This window comes from Struthio camelus, chromosome 18 (genome assembly GCF_040807025.1).
Source record: "Struthio camelus isolate bStrCam1 chromosome 18, bStrCam1.hap1, whole genome shotgun sequence".
Lineage (NCBI taxonomy): Eukaryota > Metazoa > Chordata > Aves > Struthioniformes > Struthionidae > Struthio > Struthio camelus.
In genome coordinates this window covers 9,112,610-9,120,347 of record NC_090959.1, presented here as the reverse complement: position 1 = coordinate 9,120,347, position 7,738 = coordinate 9,112,610, and the positions used below count along the sequence as shown (strand labels likewise).

General features: G+C 37.7%; 1 long non-coding RNA gene across 1 annotated transcript; it reads right to left on the bottom strand.

Moving 5' to 3' along the window:
• Nucleotides 1-3,841: 3,841 nt before the first annotated feature.
• On the bottom strand, nt 3,842-7,203 carry LOC138061550 (uncharacterized). Its single transcript, XR_011135378.1, has 3 exons — nt 7,117-7,203; nt 5,109-5,184; nt 3,842-3,880 (listed from the first exon to the last, which is right to left on the bottom strand). It is a non-coding gene; the product is annotated as an uncharacterized lncRNA (long non-coding RNA).
• Nucleotides 7,204-7,738: the final 535 nt, after the last annotated feature.

The window sequence follows — 7,738 nt, the reverse complement described above, 5'->3', positions numbered from 1 at the left end:
AATGGCTACAACTTGGCTGAGTTGTTGAGAATGAACAATTTCTCCTTGCAGCAGGTTTTGCTCAAAGTTTATGGTGTCTAAAACATTTGAGATACCATCAAGAAAACAGCTCCTCCAGCTTGCCCAGAGCTCATTTCCAATGGGTGGAAAATCACCATGTACCACCAAAACAAGGACCAGGAGATTTCATTCTCTCTTTGCTCATTTTCCCTGAAGAAAACTGAAGAAAGTAAAAGGTGTTTACTTACGTAGAAAACACAGCAGAGGTTCTTAATAATGGCATAGTGAAATAGAGAGTGATGGAGGTATGTCACTTTCTGAGTCCTGCTCATATAGCTGGCTTTTGAACCTGGAAACTTTCCCTTGGTCTCTAGTGCAGAAATCAGTGTACTGATGGGGGAAGGGAAGCCTGGAAAACAGCATATCCTAAATAACAAAACTAAAACCAGCAGGACAAAAGTAAATTTTCAAAAAGTTTCATGGACATATTTTTTGTTATTGCCGGAACTCAGTGGCATCCCCACAGATTTTACAAACCTTGTCATAAAGATGAAGCCATTCTGATTAATCCAATAGCTCCAGGAATACTGCAGATAAGAAAAAGCTCTCAAGACTCAGATACAGGACCAATTATCTGTTATTTAAGTATTCATCATGCACCAATTAGTTTTACACTAAATTACTATGTGCATATTCTTAGCCCATAGGAAATGTGGGCTAAATCAGTTAGAGTAAACCTTGGTGAAAAAGACTTTCTTTTGAGTTCATATTTGCGATAAGCTAAAAGAACGCACGTAGTTTTACTATTATTCAGGTGACATGGTAACTCATTAAGCCACGGTAACTCAGCTAGGTATCAGATCTTTATTGATGTTATTCATCTAACTATGTAAACATGGTTAAATGCATAATTATCACTTCTTGCATGTTGCAACTGCACACTTACCTTTTAAATTAACAGTTCTTATATCTTTCTAAATATCCAAATGCTAGAAAAAATACAGCATGCTTATGTGAGAGGCTAGATTATATCAGAAATTTTACCGTACTTTTCCTGTCCAAATACAAATATTTTATAAGAAAATTCTCCATCTAACTAAAAAAAATCTGTCCCTAAATATCCTCGGGGACACCCAAGTAACCCAAGTACCCAAGTAACTTTCTTCTTTCAGCAGCACTGCACAGCCTTCCTGAAGAGGGATACCAGCACAGTGATTGTTTGTTTCAAGGTTGCTATTAAGATGGAACAAGATCAACAGTGCAGGTCAACACAGGAAATGCAGCACCTGGACTCAGGGTGTAGTTAGAAATATTTATGCTTACTAGCCTATCCATTCTCCACAGCTTGCAGTGTACATCTATAATTTCCCAAGACAGGCCTGCAATTATACACATCACCGGTGAGTGCAAACAGAAAGATTTATCAGCACATTAACAAATGACTTTATGAAGAACAAACAAATATTTCCCTCAGTGAAATTAAAATTAAATGTCAGTGGCATGGCTGCCAAACGTGCATCTGCGCTCAGATTGGTTTGTACTGAGATCAAGGATCAGACATTTTAAAAACAATTCTAAATCTCCTAAGGGTTCAACTGTAGAAAGAGGACCCAAGGATGTGTGGGTGAGTAAGCAGGGAAGCAAATAAAAAAGCAAAAGAAGAACATAAATGAAAGATTACTCACATTAACAGAAATCTATTTGCTCTGAAGAAGATTTTCAGGTATCAACAATGCTTGTCTGATTATCAGTCCCAAATAAGTGCCAATGAGATTCAGCATTACCGCTATTGTAAACACCAAGGAAATATGCTTAAATATATGTGATCTTCAAAAAGTATTTCAAAAACCACAGAAATCTATGGCTACAGATAAATGGCTAGAAGGACAGACTGACACAGCTGACATCACCACAGAAAATGGTTATTTCAATTGCAGCAATGCACTACCAGTGCAATTTAACTTGCAAAATCCCAGTTCTCTTCATGGGCATCTAGAAATTGTTGCCCTTTAGACCAGAACACATCCCAGCTTGATAAGCCCTCTTAATTTAATGCCACACATTTATTTGGAAATATTGGAGCAGAACAGCCTCAAGAGTGTTACTGTGGCATTATTATACTCTGAGAAATGACGGTGGTTTGGGGTCTTCTGGCCTAATTAGATTCCACTTTGTTCAGTTATTCTCAAATGAAACTTCTGTTTTCAAAGGGTTTTGTGAAGTGTGCTAATGAAAGAGAATTTACAGTATTTATGGGGCAACAGTATAAATGGAATTTAATAGCCAAGTGTCGGCAGGGAACTGTCTAATCTTTATTGAGTACTGATTAGCGACCAAGGATTTCTGGTGCGATAATGAGCCCTGGACTGGCTCCCATCCAGTTTTTGACACTGACACCAATGTACACCTGCTGATTGCTAGAGGAATACATACATTAGCTGAACTCCAACTAATTAGTAGAGATTTAACCAAGTCATTGAAGTTTGTATCTTTGAAATTTACAAAAATATCAAAAGCGAGGTAATCACCCCAGGCGCTGGCGGCACACCGTCGTTTATCCTACGCAAATAAATTAAGAGCTGCACTGCTGACTGGATTTCCAGACCTGCGTGACTCCTTAAGAAACTTAGCACTGCAGTGATTATATATTCTAGTAACTTTCATCAATCCAGACATGGGAACCAAAAAAGGGCATTTGCCAAAACACTGAGCCCTACGCGTCTAAAGAGATTTCAAATCCTTGTAACTGGATGTGCCTGTGAACTTCATTAACAGGTTCTGACAGTTCAAGTGGTCACACTAAAATCACTGAACTCTGAGAGCTTTAACATCTAGATGCTCTAGTCCCATCTTCACTAGGAAAGCCACCATATTCAAACCTTAGAGTTTAAGTTAGACACTTGCACAGTCACACACAGACACATGTGCACTTCTAGAACTAAGAACCCAGTTTCCATGCTTTAGTGTCTGAACGGAATTTTTTCTCCATTCAGCAATCCCCAAAACATGTTCTTTCACTGAGTGCTAATATATATTTAAATAATCCTAACTCTACTTGAGTAATTGTGAAAATGTTCACTACAAATCTCAAGGTCTGTAAAAATGGGAGTCATCCTGAGCTGGGTGACAGAAAAAATACTGCTTTTCTTCTCTAGGTGCATGAGGAATGGGATTACTCCACAAGCAGAGTCCTGGTTCCTCTCTGTCTCCCCACAGAACCTGCTGCAATTCCAAAGCTATCTGTAAGCCTTAACTCACAAGGTCTATCTGTGCATGCTCTTGTCATAGCATTAAGATCCCTCAACTGTTGCATACCCTGAATGACAAAGCCAACAATGCAGTGAAGAAAGTTTATTCCCCTTTTCGAGTCAACAGGCCAATACTCTGAGTATGCCAGTGGATAGAAGTGACATGTGGTGTGAGTGATTGATAAAAGAAAAATTGAGGTCACTGTAAAACAGCTTTGTACAACATTGTAAGCAATATAGATTGAAGGGACTTTCAAAGTACTTATCTGAATAAATGAAACTTGAAATTAAAAAAGAAAATAATAGATGCTCTATATAGCAAAAAAAAAAAAGACGAAAAAGAAAGCCTATCTCAAATACATGTCATTGCTATGTTTGCTTGGAAAGGAGAAGCCACAGAAATGATTGACTTACTTATAAAATATTTCAAACCTTTTGTATGAATATCGTAAATATATATATCTTTATTGGGTTGTTATTGACTGCTATTATGTCTCAAGGGGTTAGAGAGATTCAACAGTACAAGTTGAAATGATGCATCTAAGAAATCTCTTGAAGTTATTCTCTTCTAGATATGAAATTCAGATTGGTTCCTCCGATTCCAAAAGAAGACGATGACAACAAAACTGAGCCTGTAAAAAAGGACAGTCCTGAGCAAGGAGACAGAAAGGACAAACACAAGATATAAATGAACAGTAACATTATCACAAGATTACCAAGGGCATGAACTGTCAGCACTAGAATTCTTCTTCAGGAATTGTCCATATGGAAGTTTTCACTCCATGTTAGTTGCAAAGTACTTTGAAAAATAAACTATACTGAATATACTCTGGAATGGTGATCGATAAGCACATACATATGGATAACTACTGGAGGCTGGCTGCAAGTTTATCTTATTTGTCTTCCCTTTTGCTTATGTACTGCTAATCCAGAAACAGAGGTGAGAAAGGGACTGATTTACCTTATATAAAAGATGGGCAAACGCTTTCATGCATATTAGCACATATATCAGCATTACTGGGTTTTTTGGGGAGCTTCAGAAACTTATGCAACATCTGTATTGATGGCATGGCCTTGTTGAGGCATCTCCTGCAAAGAATTTTTCAAGCTCTGTGTCCTTGGAGTGCTTTTTCAAAACAAACGAATAAACAAACAAAAAAGGGTATTATCTGCAACCATCCTTAGCATCAATATTCCAAAAAAAAAAAAAAAAGAAATTTTATTGCAGTTATGACCTTCTGCAGAGCTCAGAAAATACACTTTGCTTATGTAACTATACTGTAGCCTGCCACTAACCTAATTCTTCTAATTAATTTGTTTTCCATGAGGACTACAGGGACTGGTAAGTAACTTCTCCACCTTCTTCCAGCAGCAAGTTGATGCGTATGATGAGATCTATGTGAGCTGTGCTACTCTGGACACGATAGAAGGACCAAGGACTAGGCAGATCTGTGCTCTCTTAACTTTGTAATGAATGGGGTTTTTATTGTTGTTGTGTTCCCAAGAGAAAAGTGTATTTGTAAGTGATGGTATCCTGCTGTCCTTGGGGTTTCCTCTGATTGGAGCTTTTAAAAGTATAGTAGCGCTTGATTCTATGTAAGGACCATGGGGCACGAAAACCTTCAGGAAAGACTTTTATCCTTTTTATTTTCAGTAGCCCTCCCTTTCTCTCATTAAGGAAAAAAAAGAAGGAAGGCACAATCTTAAATGACCCCATTTTGGCTGGAACGTTTTCTCCGATTTTCTTTGGCAGTCAGTATATCCAACTGCTTTTCTTTCAGTTTTTCAACAACCTTCAGTGATAGAAATGACACTAAAATCTCAATTCTCACAACATCCACATTCCTTTACTGCACTTACCTATTGTTACTGAATCTTTTTCATCAAAATAGAGATGCTATCGGAACAATGGATTTGTCTGCTGCATTTTCTGTTCCTGTTAGAATCAGTTGCATAACAATGTGTTATCTCATGACTATATAATCACTGATATTTCTTTGTTCCTACAGCATATTATTATGACAAGTGCACAAAAATAGCATCAACAACATTCTATTTCCTTGGCACACTGGAAAATACACGGGAGCAGAAATGGAACGAAGTGAACAGACTAAGACGTGGCTATCACACTGCTGAGTTCTCATCATCCTCTAGGGAATATATAGACTTATGTCCTGCCGTATGTTCTACCTGCTAGCTGGATGAACATTTTTTTAAAAGCAGAACAAAAATTTACTATCTGTCTGTTATACAGACTTTCAAAGGCGGAACTTAATTTCCAGGTCTTCCTTTTATATTCTTTCATGGGAACAATATGTCTCAGAAAGGGCAAGGTAAGATAAGAAAGAATTACCAAAATACTCCCAAATGGCAGTGCTGAATATCCCATGACTACTTCCTGAACGCTCACTATCACTATTAGGCCTCTTCTATACTTATTGGATGAATAATTTTTAAGAAATCAAGCTGTTTTGAAGCTTATTTATATTATATGAGGAGCACTGGTGGACAGGGAAATTTTGTTCTTGTTTTTCAAAGACAGTAAATTTGTGCCTTTGATCACATCCGAATGTGCCTTCCACCAAGTACATCATTCAAAGATTTTCATAGCTGATAAAAAGCTGTCGTCTTAAGAATACTCTTTCTCTGTGTATGTGAAAGGCTCATACCAAATTAAGTCTTTTAATTCACCCTTTAGCTCAAATTTTGACTTTCAAATAGTCTCATTTTAATCTTACCATCACATTAAAACACGAAACTCTTCACATAAAGAAATGAAATCTGGTCTCCGCAGCAGATGTCTTTGTACCATTTGTACACAGCAGAGATACAATCTGATAGGTGACTTTAATGTTTATTTTGCTTATATATGCGATGTTGTATACTCTATCCCCTTGGCTTGCTTCAGTTACCAAGGAGATCTGGGCAAAAGCCATAATGATTACTCTGGGCCAAACATCAAATGTCAAGCTAAGCTTCTTAAAAATATGAATGCCTACTAGACAGCTTCATTTCTTGCTTCCCCTTTTTCCAAACCTTCTCTGCATCTAGAAGTCATTTTGAAATTTCTGAAAACATAGGGCTACATTCATTTGCTGTAATGGCATAGAGAAATAGAGTATTGATTCGCACAGCCTAATTGGATACTGCCCATCCATTTGAATGAATATATGTCTAACAGGCACATAAAATTACAACAATTGTGCTTGCATATTGGACACTCAATCTATTCAGCCAGATTTCTGATGTGCTGGAAATCAAGACCTTGGATTTTAAATTTAAGTTTCTCCGTAATCTTTTTTGCCTTGGTTTATTTCCATTGACAAATCATCTTTGTTTTGTTTATAATTTTCATCAAGTAATACGAAGGCCTGATACATATGATACTTGAATTAGGTAAATTAAGTGATAAATGGAGTTCATTTTTCTTATGCTGTTACCGTAAAGACTATTAATGTATTGCTATTTCAAATAAGCTGCTGTGTTCTCTGAGTCTTTGACCATATATCCTTTGTGCAGAGGTTATTTATTATTTCTGTTGCACCACTGCTGTACATAGCATCTTACAATTACTGATTATATGACAGGAGAAAGATTTCAGTCAATCATGGCCAAGAAGAAAAATGTTATTGTCTCAACTCTGCTGGTAGCTTTATTAGCACTGGACTAAATTCATTCCTAGATAACCTCATCGATTCCAATGGCAACACAGCAGCCATGAATTATGTGCTCACATCCCATTTATTTAGAACCCTTTCACAGTTAGCCACCACAGCTTATCTCTTCTATGCCCTGAAGACGGACTATCTAATTTTTAGGGTGTCTCATTTAAGGAATGAAAGACTTCAGCTCACTTTGTGCGAATTACCTCAGTCGAGCCTCTTGGAGCAATGTCACCAGGCTATAAAGCACCTCTTCTACTCTGCATTCACTGCGTATATTTTAGTTATTTCCATCAGATGGGACAGCCTCAAAAAGATGATGTCTTTACTCCCAGGGTACCTAAAAGCCTGGTAGGAGGATATTCTCCTGCCATGTGGAAGATGAAGTCCCTGCTACAAATCAGGCTGGGTCTCTCACATCTTAGAAGCGAGTGCTCTTCACCGTAGGGTCTTGGTTCTGATGAGGGAAAAAGGTACACCAGTCAGCCTCAGCAAACAGTAACTTCAGCTGCTTTCTCTGCAAAGCTCCAAGACATGGCCCTGAAAACAGCTATCAGATTGGGAAAGAAAGACTGGTTTGAGAATCACATGGGAACTTGCGAACTGTTTCTTTAGGAAGGTTGGCAGTTTCAGCACTCACAAGACATTTTTCCTGATATGCATCTAAGCTCCAAGAGGTTTTTGCTGCAGATAAGCATGTGTTTAGGGATCCCAGCAGTGCTTCTGTATTGTACCCAGTTCCTAAAGTGATGGCTAGATGCTTTCCTATCCTCAAATAACAAGCAATCTCCAGAATTTATTACATAACAAAGATATCTAGGAGACAAT